Below are 21,293 nucleotides of genomic sequence, written 5' to 3' on the forward strand. Positions count from 1 at the left end.
ACACTGAGATGTCCTACTTTATTCTGAAGGCATAGTTAGATGGGCATTACCCGCTGAGGTCCTCAGACTGCCCAGCTGCGAACTCCACAGATTTGTGCTCTTTATTGACAGTACATAATGTTCCAATGGACTTAGTGTTTTTCTCACCACCAGTCAAGCAAAAACCTACACATTCCATTCCAGCTCATGGTGAAGGAATAGACCATCTTGTGTTCATTTAAAACTACTGCTTGCATAAATGAAAATATTTGAAGTATTGTACTAGACACTATTGTACTTGCCAGTCATCAGTTTCATCTGCACTCATGGTCAGGTTACAGTAATACGATAATACAAAAACACACACAAAAGAGACCAATAGAACCACCCATACAAAATATAAATACTGTATATATTGCAATGTACTGAGAAATATGTTGTTCATTCCAAGAATATATTGGGATATATTATTATTGTATTATATAATAATGTTAATGTTTACAAATAAATTGCAGTCATAATGCAATAATTTTTTTCAATATATAGAATGTGCAAAAATATATCTTCTCTAAAATAAGTTCTCTGTGTTTTGTATGGGTACAAATTTTTAACATAACAGCAACATCCCAGAAAAATGCTTTTCATAGATACTTACTTGTCATAGAAATAGCACCACCAAATGCCAACAAAGCCTATTCATGCACATTAACTTTACCATGATTGAGAGGTCAGCAAAGGTCAGTGTTGCCTCCAGGTGTGAATCACTGGTGGACCTGTTCAGCCATTTTTAAAGTGACCCCCCACCCAGCACCTCTGTCTCAGTGCTCAGTGTGATCAATCTCACTGTCCAAACTCCCCCTCCCACTCCTGTACTGAAATGATTTGTCAATTTTTGCCCTATTATGTTTTCCAGGCCCGGTCCACTGAGCCTGAACTACCGGGAACCGTTTCAGCATCAATGTTGCACATCTTTGAAATGCCAGGCCGGATGACTGGCGACCCCAAAAATGAAAGAGAGGCCGCTGTTGAATGCGCGGCGCTAAATGTTGCGAATCTCGGCCAGTTATGAGTAATGCTCCCCCCTGCATGCTCTGGTGCCCCTGTTCCAACATTACCTCCCTGTCCCTGTCTGTGAGAGTGATCCAGGAGCCAGAGGAACGATCCGGCACATATACTGAGGCCTGCCACTGTGCATTACGGTTCCCTTTTCAAACAGATTGCTTTTTACCCGCCTGCGTGGACGGCTCCTGAAGCAGAGTGACATGTTACGTGTGATGGGTTCCTCTCTCAGTCCCCATCCCCCGTTCGTTTGCCTGGCTCCCCGGCTGACTCTCGCAGCCAGTCCCAGAGTAGCGGTGTCAGTGTGGAGGGACTGGAGTCTACCGCAATTGGCTTTTCTCATTAATGTGTTCCTCTGTTCTCTTGCTGCAGAATGATCATGTAACACAGGAGAGACTGAGCGCTGGAAGAAAGAGCAGCGCACCAGCTAATCCCAGAACGGTCCTCTGAAGCCGGATCTGTGCAGGAATTTATTGCTCCCATCAGACCTCCAATTAAAAGTACTTTTCAGTTAAGTGAAGAACTGATTGGAGCAAAGATTTGTTGTTGCCTTGGTAACATGTGCGTACAAATGTACTAGCGGACTAGTCCTGCACAAACACACAGCAGAAATAGCAATATCGACAGGTACCCTTCATCATAAGGGAGACTGTGTTCCTTTGTGCTCCTTGCTGATCCAGACTAAGTGCTCCAGATACAAATTAAACTGTAGAACTTAGGAGTGATGGAACTCTAAATGCAACAACGCAGGGACAAAACTTTCAAAATTATGCTCTTATCCAGGATAACTTAAAAAGTGCAAGTACCAAGGGCATTTATTAAAGTGGAATGAAAGACTGGACATACAGGACACAACTGACCATGTCCCAACATATATCAGCCCCCAAGAGTGCTGAGATAACTAGTGCGTAGGGATGGCACCTTACGGAAAAGTTACAATATACAATGCAGCAAAATCACAACATAGTCTACAGTAAAACTACACAAATGAAGAGGGACGATAGTTCATGCTTGGGCAGGGGAGGCAAGGTATAGTCTGAAGTGGCAGGTCTTCAGATGTCCTAAAGTTGCAGAACAGAGCAGCATAGCTGGTGTGTAGGGTCTGATGCTGAGTGCTATGGCTAGTGTGTAGGGTCTGTTGCTGCCCAGTGAGCTACCAGCAGTGATTTAAGATTAAGTATGTTTTGATGTTAAGTACATAGAGTTTTAGATTGTAGATTGTTTTAGATTGTAGGTGTGATTATTATCATTTCTCATCAATAGAAATCTTATCTACCTGCTGTCCATGATGGCATTTATCGCAAGCATATCCCATGAATCCTTGTTTGGTATAAAAAAAAACAAATATGTGTGCTGTAAGAAACTCCAGAGACAAGTCATGCTTCCCTATACATACCGTGGTGATAGCATGGGAGTGGCTGTTAGTGGACAATTTCTTCAAAAACACCACTGGCTTGATTGACGTTCACTCGACTGGTGCTTGGTCGGGTGAAGTGCCCGATTGTGTTCTGGAAGGCTGGGCTCAGTCCTAAGGTTCCTTTAATGAGCAGCATTGTGGAGGGAGAAATATCACGGTCCTTCTGACGGATGTAGTTGCAGCTGAGGCGGTGTTGGTTTGTGTTAATTGCCAGGGCTGGCCATGAGGGTGTGAGGAGTGGGATTTTTGGGCTTCCAGCTATTTGTAATTGAGGCAGTGGACTGGGGAGAGAACAGGAAACCACTATAGTGTTTTTCGAAGATTTAATGGCAGATAAGAAATGAATGCCTATATGCAAACTTGCCACAACACCAGTAATGTACCTATGTCTGTATCAGACAAAAACACTGAGAGGCCATTAAAAAAGTAAGAATTGCCCTTTACCTCGACTGAAAACATGGGATACTTCCGAACATCCACAGATGTAGAGTAATCCTTTTGAACAGTAGTGTAGACCTTTCATAGAATTTTACTCACAGCATCATAATGTCTACCACAGGTGCAATTTTTACCTTTGAATGTTCCATATGCACAACACACAATCCTGCAGTCATCCTCCTTAGACATCATTGATGTCACATTTTAGCACATGACCTATGTGAAGTCGTCCCAGAATCCAGAGAGCAAGGCAGAGAGAAGCTCAGGAAGAACAGCAGGAAAAATGCATTTGCTACAGCAAGTGAACATCTATTTATCATTTATTTTATGCTTAGGGAAACATATCATGCAGCCCAATATAATGCACTACAGGCGGACACTGATTTTTTGATATTTAACTGGTCTCGACAGTAGAAAGAAATTGGACGAAATGGAACTGGCATAATTTCCCTCTTCTCACACAAAAAGCACACAGTTCGTATTCTGACTCAATTTATCATGAGAACATGGGCCTTCAATCCTTAGTGTCGTTAATGTAATTGTAAATCTTTTGCGTGGTTTCTCTTCAAGGAAAATGGCAGTTGTTTTTTTTTTACATCCATTACAAAGTTCTAAGTGCGCATATGAAGACAGACGGAGAGAGTGAAAAAATGTCTACACTTTTAAAGGAAAGAGCACATTCCAGAGATTCAGCCAAGTAATTTAAAGCTTTCAGAAGGCTTTGAAAGTCTCACACCTACCACTTTCTTGATGCTATACAAGTACTGCTTTTAACACCACACTTCTCTACAGTAAACACTACAATGTACAAACACTGTCAGGGAATAAAAGCTGGATTCTACATAAACTGGACTTGCTCCCTTAGGGGATATGAAATATTCAGCGAGAATCATTTAATTTATTATTATTTTACTTTTGAAGGCAAGACAAAAAAAAAAAAAAATCAGAGGGCAACTACATTTGCTCCCCCTTGGCTTTCATTTCGTTAAGGATGAAACATAAACTCATATCCTGAAGAAAGTCACTTTGTGCTGCATACTGTAAACATTTGGAGGAAAATGATGGAAATTCAGCAAGGGTCAGACAAGGTTCCCGATGAATTTCGGCATGCTAAGAGAGCTTCGGCTCTCTGAATTTCAGCATGCTAACACACACACATAAACACACACGCACACATACACACTGTTACACTTCTCAGTGGGTATCCTCCCGCCACAAAAGGTGAAACATTTCAGCTTTTCATAAAAAGTGCTTTCTCATTAATGGCAGCAAACATGAAACAATGACCTTGCCTCTTGTGTTATTTGGTGCCTATTTACCTAAGTAACGTAAAAGATGTGACAGTGGATTTGGAATTGCCTTCACCCCCTCTTGGCCGAGGCAACACATCGACCAGCTAGGACAGAGACCACACTGAGAGGGACGCAGTTGTCAGTTTGTCTGCACATACAGCACATATACCTACAAGTATAACACAAAAATTAAATTAATTAATATATAGCATAATAATAAATAATAAATCCTAAATTGCAAGGTGGTGGAGCATATAGGCTTTCACCACTGAGAATTAAGTCATTTTTTGAGGTGGGTGAGAGGTTGACAGACATAAAATACAATGACCCTTAGGTCTGAGTTCTCACAATTATACTTCTGTACCGTAAAACCTCATTTAGACAAACAGAATTCAGATACAGCTTAATATGACTACACAACACATTTCCAAAGTTTAAAATTTCATTCTACAGTATTTAGAAATGTATTCCTCTTCTCCTCTATTTTAATTTACTTACTGCATTGAAAAGCCTCCTGTACCTCTGAGTCGTCTCTCCTGTTTTCACCCAATAGCAACATCTGTTCATTGCAGTCAACTGCAAATGAAAACAGCAATATTGACTAAGACTCTACAGCAGTGACATCCTGAGATATCCATATGTTCAATGTTAACAGTTGTCCTTGTTAGCAGACATGGTAAAGACTCATGGCACAGAAAGAGAAAGCAAAAAGCTAAGTACAACTAAGAATCAATAGACAATAATAGTACTGCTAAAATAGAGAAATAATATTTGGGAACAAAACTGCAGTTCTGAAATACATTTCCTAGTATTGTTGATTTACAACCAGTAATGTGCTGTATGTTTACTTGTCTGTGGACAGATGTTTATTTTGGGAGTGGGTGAGGCAATGCTTGTTTTAACATAAAAATAAATTCTTAGGTGGTTCTCCATCAGTTCCCCTTAGAAGCCAAGAAACTAAAATAGTGAATGGATGGTAATAAATCAAACGGGGAGTCCAACTGTGGGGAGAGCACTTCAGTAGTTTTGTGTCTGTCTGTCTGTCAGTCCACTGCTTGCTCTCCTTCATTCTCTGGCTCTCTCTCTCGCACTCTCTCTCTCTTTCCTCCACATTCCTGTACCCCTTTCACTCTCCCTTCCTCTCTTGCATGCTCTTACTCTCTCTCAATTTTCAATGGCACTCTACTGGGAAAATGCAGATTTTGAAGCACAAAAACCTGCATGGTTTAAACTGTAATTATTAGAGAACTATTTGATATTTAACAATGTATGTTTACAATGATATTTTAAAATTCTGGAAAAAAAGTTATGAAAGCCGAGCAACAGATATGAAAGCCGAGCAACATGTCTTACCGATGTTGATTACTGAAGAGCATCGGCTTATGGTATTGCCGATTTATAGAGGGAAACTGCTTTATACATGTAAAAAACCTGTCATTTTTGTATGCCGAAAGCATTTCTGGGGAGATGTTTAAATTTCCATTCCATTCCATTACATTTCATTACTTCATTTAGCAGATTTCCATGGGTGAAATTAACTTCTCAATCATGGATTCTGACAGATTTCTTTCTTCCTTCCTTCCTTTCTTTCTTTTTATTTTTCTGACAATTGGTTATAATTCCAGTAATGCTACCCAATTTACAGAATGAGAGAGCGAATTATAGAAAAATGAAGGAAGGGAGGGAGAGAGAGAGAGAGCTACCTTTGCCTCACAGCAACTATTACTGACTGTCCTCTCACACCGAATACATTGCTCCCTCCTGTGTAAGGTTGTTTATTGCTGATATTTTCAGGCTGTGATATGGGAGGTCAGCATTATTGTCAGAAGGAGTTTCAAGGCTAAAGGCAACATTAACATACGCGTGAGCATGATGATCCAATAGATGGTGCTTATTGCTGGAGCGTTGAGCGATGCTGCATGATCAGTGTTAGATGAGAGCTGGACCCACAGAACTCACAGCAGCGTAAGCGTGCCAGTGAGGAAAACAGTCATGTCAAGTGACCCATCTACTTGCAGTTAAACATCTTCCTAATAACTCGGCAGCAGACACTTTGATAACCACCCCCTGTCTTGGAGGAGGGGGGTGTGGGGGGAGGGGGGTCGAATGAGACATGTATTCCTGGGGCACTGGCACATTTATGCCTGCAAAAAGCAGTGAATCACTACTTAACCCCCACCCCCCTTCCCGGCTTGCATTTCACATGAATCAATATCCATTTATAGAAATGGAAAGCAGTATGAAAATGAAAGTGCTCATTAAAAGTTATGATGGCAGGTCCAGTAGTGCGCCGAATACTACGCAGTAATTTTGTCTCCTCCCTGCCCACTTTCCCAGAAGATTTACAGGGAGCACTTCTATCGCAGCAACCATCTCAATAGCGCAAAGAGGCATTTTTACCACAGTAAATCTCAATAGAACTACATACCAGAGCCCCACCCGCTGTCTGCAGAGTGTGGACAGCATCACCGGGCTGCTGCTAGGCAACATCTCCTCGCTGGAGGACAAAGCTGCTCATTGTTCTCTGCCGTTCAGTGTCTGTCTCAAGGTCTCTCCTATGCCTGTCTGCTCCTGTCTCCTCGGGGGACAGCACACCTGTGTAAGCGCTCACAAACAGGGACAGACAGGTTTGGGGATCTATCTCAAATAATAACATTCTGTCCATTGCCTTTAAGGAGCTTCTGGAAGCACATTTGGAAAACCTGCTGGGTAAGTGAAGTGCTAAGATACATACTGTTACCAACATTTGGGTTGTGGAACAAAGACTCCTCTCTGATGTGTAGCTGTTTGCCTTTTTCAGCGACTCTGTGCTTCAGTGTGGCTCTCGTTGGAGGGCTGTGAAGTTATCTATGTGTAAGCACCATGTTGCACGTCAAACCTCATGACATAGACAAGCAGTCAACATGTTGAGACCTTGTGGATGAGTCACTCACTGGCTGGTTAAAAATATCCATCTCCCATCTAGTTATCGCTCCTCTGAATCGAGTGTTAGGGGATCTAGGAGAGGACCTCACACATCAGGGTGTCAGGACTGAATGACTCAGACACTAACGCTCTGTCACTCAACATGGCTGAGTATGCTAGGCCACGCTAACCACTGGCCCATACACGCCCATGCACACACACACACACACACACACACACACACACTTCTGTCTGGGGTACAGCTGTACCAAGAGGCAGAGCTGTAAGTGGTGAAGACACAGGAAACATTTTAGTTGATAACTACACTTTGCCACAGAAAGTTCTACAACCATTTCTTATGGGGAAAACAGGCAGTGTATTTCCTAGCTTGCTTGCTAACATTAGAGCTATTTGCCGTTTCTGGTCACTATGATAAAGAAAGACATATAACCAAGAAGTATTGCTGAAAACTCTACAGCGCTTGTCACTGATGTGCAGGTGATTACTCTGAAACCAAATGTTATAGCGCAACACGTCTAGCTAAAATTCTCTCATTTTTAATGCGAGAGACTTTATGTGAGAAAAAAAATTTTCAAGGGAAATGATCAAAGTTTAATATTCCTGCTGTACTTTGCATTTCAAATAAATAAATCTTTTTTAAAAACTGTCCTATTTCTGTGTCTGTAAGAAATGAACAATTCTGTCTCAGCTCTTATATAATCCAAAGCCAGTTATTTTTCCCTAATTCTTATATTTTAATTATGTTAATGACCTAGCCAAGGCTAGCCAAGTAATATCAAAGCCTCATACTCCTGCCAGTCTTACCTTGTGATCATATGTTGATTAGATAGTTTGGGTTCACTTACAGATTGAAATGTGCTTTGTGACAGACCCAATAAGCAGCCCATCAAATCCTAAGATCACATAACATGTCCTAAATTGAGCTATAACATACTGGGTGAAGCCTGATAGGATACTAGCATTGGAGTTTGTATGCTTCTCCTGTGATTATTGCCTGCAATTTATAAAAAAAATAAATCTCAGGCAGTTGAGACAGGATCTGGGGATTTTCCTTGAGGGTTTTCCTCTGTAGTAAAACCCCGGGTCAGAATTAGGCCAACTCCCTGTTTTGGTGATATCAGACTGCAAACATTTTGTTTTATAAGGGAAATACCCATTGCTGTTTTAGACCACAAACCATTTTCAAAGAAGTACAGAGAAAGTTCAGCTCCGGTTAGTTTACATGTGAATTGTTTTGCACGTGCTGCATGGTAGACCCCAGTTGCTTCAGAAGAGTGTGTGTGTGTGTGTGTGTATGTGTAAAGCATGTGGATGAAAATGTGTGTGGGTGTAAGCATATGTGTGTGTTCACATGTGTGTGTATATGTGTCTACGGGTGTTCACATGTGTGCTTGGATCTGTGTGTCTTAAAACCAACTGCTATTCCTAGAGCATTGTAGATACTCTTTGATAAACTGCATTCCAGAAAACTCACAAAAAACATGACACCCAAAGACAGGCGATTAATGTTATGTAGGATTTTAGTTTGATTTCCAGTGATAGCAAAAACTGTTTAGGTGGTGATAAAAGATAGCTTATCTATTTTTAATACACTACCTTTGCTTGGGGGCATTTTCTTTTTTCTTCCTTTCAAAACAAGAAAACTTGCAGCTGGCCTTTGTGATAAGCCATCACTGTGTCAGCTGCAGCTTGCTCTTGAGTTTCAGTGAATGTGCATGCATGGAGCAAAAGAAATACAAACAGGAAGCTTTAACTTTGTTTTGCTTCCTGTATCCTGTGCACACAGTTCTGTACAAACCACAGAAATGGTCGCTGCCAAAGTCTATTGTGAGAGTGGAGCACATTTATGTATACTACAGTGCATTGGTAGATTTAGGAACATATCATTCTTTGTGTCCATTATTAGTGCCTCTATAACCAGGTAATTACTTAGTAATAAGGTAGTAGCAATGTAGGTGTGACAGTAATTTAGTATCTTAAGCTAATCATTTCTATGAACTTTAAGTGTACATATTAGGTACTTTTAACTAATCTAACAATAGTTCCTATTGCACAAAGTGTTATTATCATACATGGAATACAAAAAATGAAAGGGTAAAAATGAACATGGACATTCCACAATATGTCCCCCCTAGTATTTGGTAGAAAGAAGTATGCCCCTGGGTTAAAATGTTGGTCAGAGCAAAGCAGACCAGTATAAGGATTATGGTGTACTCAGATGAGCACCTGAAACCAGAAAGGTCGCTGTATGCGTTCTTGTTTTCTCCCCCACACCCAAAAATTTCTGACCTACTAAATACTGAAAGACAAACTTGAAAAAAGACTTCACAATCAAACGTTAATGAACTTCATTCACAATCAGGCTCTACTTTTTATAATTGTCATTATCAAACTATTCTTCCAACATCCAGGCTACTTTCATTCTGCAACACTCACAACATTACAAAATGAATGTAGAAATAATTCAATTGAAATAAATGAAACATGACACATGAATCGAAGAAACAGACAAACTTAATGACTGTTAAAGCAATCTGTGCTTGAAGTACTAGTGAGTACTAGCCCTGTAAGTGATCATACAAACTCTGAGTGATCGCATTCATTTATCATTATGATGTTGGCATTCTAACATTATCTTTCAGTTCATTAAAAACTTTATGCTGGCTCTCCCAAGTGGCTTAGCCAGCAAGGTGCTCACCTCTAGTGCAGACTGAGCCCTAGGTTTGAAACAGCCTGTGTCACCTAATGACAATGACAGGGGGCATACAGCAGCAGAAAAAATCGGCTTCATTCTGCCTGGGAAACTCAGCCGGGGTCCCCTCGTCGCACCACTCTCAGCACATGGGAATTTTCTAGTTGCTTGGATGACATCAACGGTACCTATCCTCCAATTAGCATCCCCTTCACTGTAATGTGCTGTGGGAGCTCTGGTGTGAAAAACAGTTTTATAGTCATGCAGATAGAGGAATGCGTTTGAGGGATTGCATTTGACTGGCTCGTGCTTCTGTGATTGCAGAGGTTGTCAGGGTCAGATGGGCACAACTGGTGATCAAAAATGTGAGAAAAGGGGGGGGGGGAGCAAAGAAGGTATGTGCTATATATTATCAAATATCACTTCAATTTTATGCAAACAATTTGGCCCTAAGCATGTACTAATCTACTTTAATCAGCCCATTAATTAAAAACCAAATAATTACAATAGTAAGGATTTATTAAAATAAGGATTTGGTCTGATATACCTCCAAGTCTACAAGAAGCTGGTGATCCATTTGCATTGCAAACTAAACCAATAAGGACCTGGAATAAGAAACAGGAAGGACGGGACACTGGAACTTAGCAGGTTAAGGGTATCAATAGATTCCATTAAAAAGTTCAAAATTTTGAACCATGCACTTTTGTGTGCCAACTGTGTCCTTTTAATCACTAGCATTTAATTCCTTCTGAGCCACCAACGGAGAACAAGCACACCTGCTGAACACAGCCTGAATCAAAGCAGTTCCTCTCTCAGAACCGAGCAAGCAAGAGCTCCTGCCTTTGAATCTGCAATGGGATCTCAGTGCAGTTCCACATTAGTCACTTCAGGTGAGAAAAATAAAGGGAAAGCAGGCAAGAACACACACACACACACACACACACACACACACAAATATACAGCGATGGAGGAAATGGCATATTTAAAAACTTCAAAGAACTACAAAAATACAACAGGGAGAATGAACTCCAAAAACAACAATGCAAAAAAAACCAACATATTAAGGCTAATAATTCATTACGTAGCACTGTCAAATGCAGGGACAGTGAGTCCAATTCATTTATTAGATTAGATTAGTCAGTTATTACATTCTATAAAATTTGTTTCTGTTGACTCTTGGAATTAAAAGCATGGGTTCATAAAAGGTAAAAATTACAAGGATGACATCTAAGGTGACATCAAGCAGAGGAAATATGGTGAGTAGTCTTTTCAATGTTTACATACATAGACTACAATTTACTCTACAAATAATCAGTGTCATAAGCATGGAATATGGGTTTAAATGGTTATGAGTTAGCCGATCCTGCCATTTACAGTTTCTGTAATTACCTTTTGTGTAAATAATGCAACAGTGTGTCCTGGGATCCATAACTAGTTATTGATACTTACACCTGTAACCACAGTGTGAGAACATAAATATGTCAGATGCATTATAATGAAACTATTATATGATAAACTATGGCGATTATGTGACTGTGTGATTTTTTTTCATCAGAATGGGAATCTAAACAGTGAAGCAAATAAACATCATTTTAAGCAATATTTAATTTGCCACCGTACATTTACTTGGGTGTGCTGTTTAAGTAAGACCAATGTTCCAAATTGAAATTAATTGGTATCATCCCTCTAATAGCCGTTAGCCATTATGGCTACTTTCACTCATGGGGTTGCACACAGAGCATCAGGGCCGATCTTGCCTCTAAGGCTAATTACAGATGGGCTACAGAAGTAATCATTTTCATCTGTGCAATGCTGAAGACATCTCATCCTAAAAATGATTAATTATGGATGGGGCTGACAATATGAGGCTTTTCAAAATTCATTGGCAGTGTCCCAAAGGTGTCCACCTTCAGCAGTGAATTGAGGAATATGTGCATGATTAGAAAGCTGTCACCTGTTATTGGTATTGCGTTAATATTTGAAGGGAGGTGGTGATGCACATCAAAAACAGCACCAAAAAGATAATCTTAAATTCAACAGATTAACGCATGATTGCCGGGTCTAAACAGGTATAATAACTGTACCACTGCTCACGCAAAGATTAAAAAGACAGATAGGCAACAGGTGACTGAAACTGACTGAATAAACTGCACAGTGGATAAAAATAGTAATATAAATGTACAGATTAATGAAAACAAATATATGAAAATCTCTAGACACAGTTATATTACAAGCTGGCAGCCTGATATATGTATCAAACAATAACAAGTATATACTACAGACAGTTGCCAACTATATAGACAGATGGGGTTTCACCACAGCATTTTTTTCTGAAAAAATGCATTGCGAGTGTAACTTAAAAACAGCAAACAGCAAGGGTATTGTGGCTGTGTGTGTCCATCCCCTTTGGAGCTTTTGGCAGACTTGGCACACATCATGCGTGACTTCCCTGCACTTCTGTCTGTTGCTTTTGGGAAATAGGAATGATAGACTTCAGAATCACAGTTCTGATAACCATTTCGCGTTTAGCAATGGCAGGAAGTCAGGCCATCAGTGATCTATGATGTTGCTGTGTGTTGTTGCTCCCCCGTTGCAAAACTGAGTCGTGCTTGCTCTTGGCACACATGGTGTTGATGTTGTTCGGCATTTGCAATCAATGCAGTGTTGATGGTCAGGTGGGACAAACAACCTGAGGGACTTCAATGAGTCCAAGGCACAATCCACCCAGCTCGTCTACCGGTCAAATTTATCAGTGGCTACCCATCTGTCCCAGAAGAACAGTTGTAAAGGATGAGGATAGCTTCGACAGATCCTTTTGTTTCCTGCATGTTTACTTTGCTTTAACGCGAGTGTGCTGAAGCATGTGTGCTTAGTCCAATCCTTTGGCAGCAGTGGAATGTTCAGCTGTCAGCTAAGAGGGACAGCAGCGACGGCAGCCATTGATTAGTATGCTATCCACCACCTCCCAGCTGAGGGAATACCCGGCAGAGGGGTGCTGAAAGCTCAAGGCTGTTTCGCACTGGGCTCCCAGCGATGTTGCAGCCAGTGCCATCTCAGTGAGTTGTCCTTGTCCACACACTGCAGGCAGCTTGAATTACAAAGTGCTGGAGTGGTACGTAGGGTTGCCATGGCTGAAATATAAAAAAATATTGGTCACAAGGTAGATGCCACGGCTTTGGATTTTTAAGCCTGTTTTGTTCAAATCTGTCATGAACATCAATATAGCATCCATTCTTGACATTATATTTTGTTCGTAATCGAAGTCAAACATTTAATCACTCCCCGCTGAACAAAACCATGGTTACAAAGATGACCTCAGACATTTACTTTTGGTTTTTTCCCCTTCTGCAGTCATTGTTTCTTCTTGTGGTGCTGTTAGTCCGATACCAAATCACTCATTGATATAAACTGTGTCACACATACTGTGCCTCATATAAACTGTAACAGGTGAAAATAGGATAATATGGACCCCTGCGTCCTGTATAACTGCATTTGCTTTGAATGCAAGGTGCCTTTTCGGTTAATCACTTCCCGTTCTTCCTCAGTCTGGAAGAGCGGGAAGTCGGGTGGCGTGGGAGATGGCCCCTTCGCTGACCAGAAGGCGGCTGATGAAGTGAACAGATGGAGGGGAGGGGTGACCGTATCAGGCCACAGTGACGGTAACGATGATGATGATGATGACGACACCAATGATGGGACAGGAGAGGCCAGGTGCAGTGGCAGGTGTGGGTCCTTGGGGCTGACATGGAGGCGGCGGGGCAAGGCCAGTGAGGCAGCAGGATGCATCACAGACAAGTATGGAGTGCCTTCTGCTGGTGAATCAAACAGATTGAGAGGTGAAAGGTGCTCAGACATTCTGCACGCAAGGAGGGAAAACCACACACCACTGTGTTACTGCACGCAGGCATTTCCTACCATGCAAAAACACAGAAAAAACAGATCTACAAGAACATTTTATTATTATTTAGCCCCTATTTTAGCCCTTTAACACTGAACAGAGCACTTGCTGTAAAACAGGTTTCACTGTGAACCGTATTATGGTATGGTCAAGAAAATACTGTAATCCTTTACCAAATGATAGAAGAGTTACTTCTTAACTGACATTATGAATTGATGCCTCTCACATTGGTTTATGTATTACTACTGTGTAGAAAGTACCTGATTCAGGAGCTGCTTGATTTATTTTGATACTGTGAAAAAGGTGATGCGATCACCTGGTGAATTGTACAGTGTACAAGGAAACTCAAAGAAGACGGAGAGGGTCATGTGGAGCTGGTGGAAAGGCAGAAGTGACTGAAAATGATTGTCCTGACATTTCATTTCTTTTCAGTTTCACTTACTTCTCATATCTATTACTTGTTTTCCTCAAAGGAGCAATTAAATCAAAAATGCCAATACCTTCAAAAGTTGAAATTCACAGCACGACATGACAGTGACTTTGAAGCTCTCTCTGGGGATTCGGTAGTGACATGGATGAAATGGATTTCTCTTTCAGTAAGGATGAGGAGGATATAGCTTATCGATTATACATTGATATATAATGATACATCCATACAGCTTCAAGTGATAAAGATTTTTTTTTTAATCCAACACCCTGTTGCAAGCTGGTATATCGCTAAATTATCCAGTTTTGGGTGGGAAGTGAAGTTTGATTTCCAGCCCAAGAAATGGACCTACAAATAACCACTTAAAAGCGTTCTCCATATATTGTTATGACAGGTTATTATCATTATCATTGTACTTATTTTGAGACTAATATTAGCTAAATTCAGCACTCCGCAACAAAGCATGTATTTAAAGTCTCCTTTGCACCGAATCATACTCTTCTGGTATAGTTGCCCAAATCGCTTAACATGTATGTAGCTTTTTAATACAAGGAGTTACAATGCAATTTTCCCTCACACCATTTCACATTCATGCTTTTCATACACAGAGTCTCAGAGATGAATGAATTGTGGAACAGTCTGTACTGAGTCCTGATTACTGACTCAACAACTAGATTGTTACAGCTCTGATGAAATATCTCTCAGGAAACCAACAGCCTCTCTGATCTGTGATGAGGCTGTGAACAGGAAGCACTTTATCTCTGTACATTCCAATTGTCTGGACCGATTCCTTCATTTTCTTGATCCTAATCTTCTCTGGGTGCAAGTATTAGTCCCTCAGTCATTACTATCTATCAACACATTCCTGCTTATAATGAATCTTTGCACCCTTTACTACCATTATATACTGTATGGGTATTTGGGGCCAACATCATAGTCTTGCAGTAAAATTAAGGAAGGACCTTGGATATTGTGCCTGATATTTTTCTGCTCAAACAGCAAAAGCAGACTCCAAAAAGCACTTCAAAAACAGACTGTTCAGACCAATTTTTTTCCACTATTGGCAGAAGAAATGAACGCAAATATGTTCCACAATATGAGTTAAATTCAGTGAAATTATATTGTGTGTATGTTTGCGTGTGTGTGTGTGTGTACGTGTGTTTGTGTCTGGAATTTGTGCATACATGTGTGCCTCTATGATGCACGTGTGCCTGTGTGTTTATGCGAGTGTGTTCCTGTGAGTTTGTGTGTACGTGGGGGAGAAGACGAGGGGGCTGAGGCTTCAGCAGTCAGCAGTGATGCCTGAACAAATGGATCTGAACAGACAGAAAATGAGAAACGGCATGGCACCCATTAGCTCAGCTGGTGGTCTCAATTAACCTGCAGCAGACTGGAGGCTCCATGGGAGTGCTAGAGACTGAAATCAAAATCTAAATGTGCCCACTAATTAAAGAATTCACATGCCACAATCTCTCATCGCCTTCTGATTGAAACACCTATTTCAGATCTGTTCTGTCTGGGATGAAGGCAGCACAAACAGGCAAGCAGTCAGACATCTCCCTGAGAATGGTTCAGTGTGAGCAGCGCCCTGTCATTTTCTAGCAGTGCAGTGTTCAGGAGAACACACACAATCAGACACACACACACATACGCACACACACACACAAACACATCAGTTAAATGCCTGATCTTAAGATGCTGCAGTTATTGGGGTATATATCTCAGTATGGCCATGACAGGAGATCTTCATCGTTATGCGGAGAGTTGGTGTGGGGTGGGGTCTTGCGTGGGCTGCCTCAGAGGTCACCATGAGGTCATTTTTGGTGGAGAGTAATGATGACAATGTCAGAGGTAAGGCTCAAATGCGAATCAAGGTGTTTTATCATAGCTTAATATGTCAACATAATAGAGTGGAGTCAGGCTGGAAGGAACAGGAGTCAGCACTGAGCACTGAGTGCCAATTTCAGCAGAGACCGATAGAAACCCAGATGGAACTGAGCAAGAGGTGAAGACAAGAGTAACTGACAAGGCTGCAATCCTGAATTGTCCTCTAAATATACTTTATTTCAAAATGTGTTTAAAATCACATATAATCACATATAAACTGCAATGACAATAATAATGTAATCATTGTGAAAACTAGCAACACAGCAACATTGATTATTCAGAGGAAGTACCAATTAGAATAGGTTCCAAACAGTGTTTGCTCTACATTCACAACTTTAGCAGCCACAACCTCTAGTCATATTCAGAGTCCCAATGACTGAGTTAGGATGCGTGCTCCAGCTAACTATCAATAGCATCATGTGGCTATAGTAGCTACATTGTACATAAACACTATACAATTGTGTGTGGTGTGGTAAGTCAAAACAACTACTTGCTTTATTTCATAAAAATCTTTATGAGACAGTTTCTTCATTTCCAGAATTGTTTTTATACAGGTTGCCTGTATACCTAACAACCTATCAAGCAAATTTATAATTGACAGCTATCTAGGTTTGCCCCTCAGAAAAAATTGTCCATAAAAACTACATACAAATAGGTAAATAATACGAAAATACATGAACCCTATCATTTATTGTGCTGCCACTGGCTTACTCTACACCGCTGGTAACAAAGCCACAAGGTGTGCTGGCAAGAAACCAAGAGTAGGTTTCATATTTCTCTGATGCCCAACAAAGCCTGGTGGACCGCCTGATGCCACTGAATACAGAATCAGGCTCCTGGCGTAGAGGACATTAATACACAATGTCAGTTCACAGGATCAATACCAGATCTGGGAATTCTAAGAGATGGACACAGAGAGGGATTAAAAGACAGATGCGCTGAACTTGGCTCCAGGCACTTAATCACAAAAGCTATAAAACAGAAGAAACACATAGCCTGCCCTGGTTATGGCGCCGTCCCTGGAGGATCCTGTTCAATTCAAGCCTTGGCTTCAAGCTTGCAGCATGCTGTTATGCGTTCTATCTCTGTGGGCCAGAGCCCTTCTTAATAATTCATCTGTGTAAATTATAATCCTGAAATGAGTGCAACATGCAAAAGAGGATTTCCTGACGTGAACTCCCCAAGCTCCCGGGGTGCAGGTCGGTCAGACGGAGCTGTAATTATATGCTGCCTCCTGTGAGTGACCTCAGGGAGGACAAGAAGTGCCAAAGCCAATAAGAGATAACGGCTGACAGCACTTTGTTTAATACCGAGCAAAGGAAACAGACGGCTACGACGCATTTGTATTAGAGAGGCGTTTGGGAAGATGACCGTGACCCATGACTTTGGAAGAAGACAATAAAATTCACATGGCTGTGACGATTCTTTGAAATTGGTGGAACGGAAATTCCCCACAGTTAAATCCCAGGGCAAGACCTCACCCTCCTCAAGCTTCCTACACAGGCAAATCAAGATGTCGTCCTCAGAGTGGGCGCTGATTGCTTCCCCTTGCTTGATGAGTGCATCTAGGACAAATATATGCTGTTCCTGACGACAGGCAGCTGGGGGGGGCTGGTGGGGTTTCTGCTTGTTCTCAGTCCACATCAGTAGTTATTCATATTGACAATAGCACCTGACGCTGCTGTCTAAGATTTTTGACTGATCATCATCTCTCCACCAATTTCTAATTATCTGGATGGGGGCGGGGCCTGTACCTGCACTGGGGTGACCCACAGGCACCACAAAAAAATTTTCCAGCCGAGTAACCCTTCCTAACCTCAACCTGTTCACAAACAGTTCCCAGCTTGAAAGCGTCATAACGCTGGGCTGTTAGTCTGATGCATTGTTCCAAACTGTCAGTGAGACAGGCCAAAGGTGGCCTCTGTGTGGGAGGAGATGGCACAGCTACAGAGATTGCATTCTTTTCCTTCTTCGTAAATCAGCAAAGTACCACTGCAGATTGGCTTTCAGGATGCAGGCTGCATTTCTGTACTAACCTGCACACTGCAGGCTGTTTGTTGTCCATGACTCCACGGACCACCATGATACTGCAGCATGGCTTTGCTGCCGCACTGGGCGTGTCTGCAAACTTAGTGAAAGCACCTGTGGAAACAATACATCCATGCACACTGGCATTCATTACAGTTGGAACAGGGCTATATTACACAAGGCACCATCGGGGCTGTGGAAAACAACCCTTTTTTTTGTTTAAATTTGATTTATTTTTTGTCTCACTGGACAAAAGCGTAGTATCTGTCTCACATCCTGGGCTCAGCTGGAATCTTAGACACAACAGAGCAAGAGCCCTTAATGTCATTTGGTCTCATTCTGGGCATCTGGACACAGCAATAGATCAAAGGAGATGTGCTTTAAGGTTGGGAAAATCTCTCACAGAGCACACAGCCCAGCCCCCCCAAAGACCCATCACTCATCTCCACCCTGTCCACACCAGGTGCCCAAATTGGGGATATCTTATTTCATCCACAATGTGGTTAAGTTCTTCTACAAGGCTGCATCATCCAGCTACTTTATCACAGATCTCTTCTGGGCTTTGCAATGATAATAAAATAAAAAAAGAAAAGGGTACAGCATTAGTTCTGTGCCAACAGTCAGCCTTCAATATTTGAGACTAGAATTAAATCTGAATCTGAGAATACTTCCTCTCGCTCTCTCTTTCTCTCTCTCTCTCTCTCTCTCACACACACACACACACACACACACACACACACACACACACACGCATACATGCGACCACAAAGGAAAGTAAGCACACACACTCTCACATTCACAGAAAAGGTGAGGTAAGGGCACTAGAAAGCTCAGCATCAAACATCACCTATGAGTCCTGGGGTGTTTGAGTGACAGGTCAGACTAGCCACAAGCACCTTACATATTTTTAGTTAACACATCCATATCCTGCAGTTCCTTATGGTAGATGCAGGGCTTCATACTTCACTATTGTTTGGTCTCTGAGACCAAAAACAAACCTCTTGCATTGTGTGAATGGGTAAATGCAGTTGCCATTCACTAGCACCCAATTCAAATGTTAATATCAGGAAATATAATAATGTTCATGGAGTGCTCTTAACTGTAGCGCCTATATACTGACTGCTCAACAGATATAGCAAGCAACCTGTGTCAGATAGCTTTATGCCCTGCAGGAAAGACTGCATGTACACAGCACTATTCTTTCAGTGTATGTGCATGTGTATGTATGTGGGCATGGTGCGTGTGTGTGAGTGTGTGCATACATGTGTGCTTCGGCAAGTGTTTGTGTTTATACAATCCTATACCTCTGCAAAAACTGAAATTTCGTTGAATAAGAGTGTGTTGAGACCAATAAATTTTTCTTTTTCGATGGTTATAAGAGCTTTGCAAAGAGCTCACAGGTCTGAGGCAGATAGAGGAGGCTCTCTGACTTGGCAAAGCTGTGATTGTCATAAGGGGACTGAGTCACGCCCAACAAGAACGGAGTAAGACTACACTGAATGTGATCAGGAGGCCCACACTCACCCTACCTGTACATGGTGACTCTCTCCTGCACCCACACAGCATCCTACCTGCCCTGAACGCGTTCCTCTTGAACACAAGGCTTTTTCAGCCAACGTCAGTACACTAGAGCTCCTAATTATAGATTGGGTTAATCACACCTGGCTGTATAAAGATAGAGAAGGCAGAAGTACTGTGTGCCTTGTGGCAGCATTCTAACCATAATGGGATTGTGACACGGATCCAGGCAAGTAAAAGTCAGAAATAAGAATTAAATCTGAATGAACATAAGTATTAACCCTGCTGTGTTGCATCAGAGCAAGAGGCTGCCTGAACCTATCTGTCTTTGATGTGGGGAAACAGCCTGATAGGTGGAATGACATTAAATACTGAGCAATGCTCCTCTGCTAATTATCCCCAAAAGCATTGTGTACTTTATTGCTGTAGCACCAGAGGCAGAGAGAGAGAGAGGCAGAGAGAGAGAGAGAGAGAGAGGGAGCGAGGGGGGGGGGGGAGAATACTGAAGAAGGCATGGAGGCTTGGGGTTCCTAATGTCTGAAGCTGACAAGGAAAACTGACTAATATAGCTGTTTACGTGCAGAAGATATCCATTGGCTCAGGCTCACGGGGGACCATCCTTCTGAATGCATGTGTCACTTTTGGACAGATGCATGCATTCATCGCTTCAGCTAACAGAGAAAACAGCTTCATTCTGATTTTACTTTGTCATCTTTTGTTGTGTGATTTTTCTTCCCATCCACAGGAACCTTTGTGGGCTCATCTGTAAAATTATGATTATTTTTCTCCTTCGCCCCAAATTATTCATCTCTGTTAGCGCATTCCAAATGTGACTAAGGTACTGCTGTTAATACCTCTGAGTTTCTAAATGCAACTATGAACATACTCTTCCCCAGTTAGCTAAGTAAAACTATAATAAATGCAAAGGTACTTAGTGAGGAAGTCATGCACTAAGAAAATTGTGCTAAAGGCTACAGACAACATAATGTGCTTCATTGTTCTTATGAAAAAGTAACCTTTAGTAAAACATGAACGAATAAGAAATGCAAAATATTAGGAACAAATGCTATATATGTTAAATCAGAGTATGTGTAATGGAATAAAAACGTAGAAAAGATTGTCCCCCTGAAATAAATGTGTAACACAAAATGACACCCCCTGTTCAAGCATGTAACAGTTTCATGAGTGCAGTTTCATGAGTTATCCTGTAGTTGCAAATGCCATTTTCAGTTATTTTAGGACCACTCCCATGGTGTGGCACAGTAGAGACTTGTAAGCTTGAAACAAGAGAGGTTGTAAATGTACTTTTAAACAGTTAATTGTCCTGAACTTATCTCTGATTCTGAATTCTGTGTGATTAACAAATGAGCCATTTTAGATAAGGGCTATTCATCAATATATTTTTATTTGATTTTGCTTAATGTGGTGGCATTGAGTTTGTAGCCTTTAAGACTATAACATTTTAAATCATAACACAAAAATAGGTACAAAATTAAGACCAATCTGCTTCTTATTATCAGTTAATTAATGTAGCCCGATATACTTATAGGCTACATGTAGCCTGGTCTGTTATAACTTAGATTTAAGTACACAAAGGTATTTCCACCACATCAGGGGATATCAAATATAAAGGAAATCAGTTGCAGTTCAGGGATCCTTATTTAAATATATACACTTGTTTATCATGCAAAACAATCAGAGACAGGTTCAGCACACTTATTAGTTTCAAGGAA

This window comes from Megalops cyprinoides, chromosome 16 (assembly GCF_013368585.1).
Source record: "Megalops cyprinoides isolate fMegCyp1 chromosome 16, fMegCyp1.pri, whole genome shotgun sequence".
Taxonomy (NCBI): domain Eukaryota; kingdom Metazoa; phylum Chordata; class Actinopteri; order Elopiformes; family Megalopidae; genus Megalops; species Megalops cyprinoides.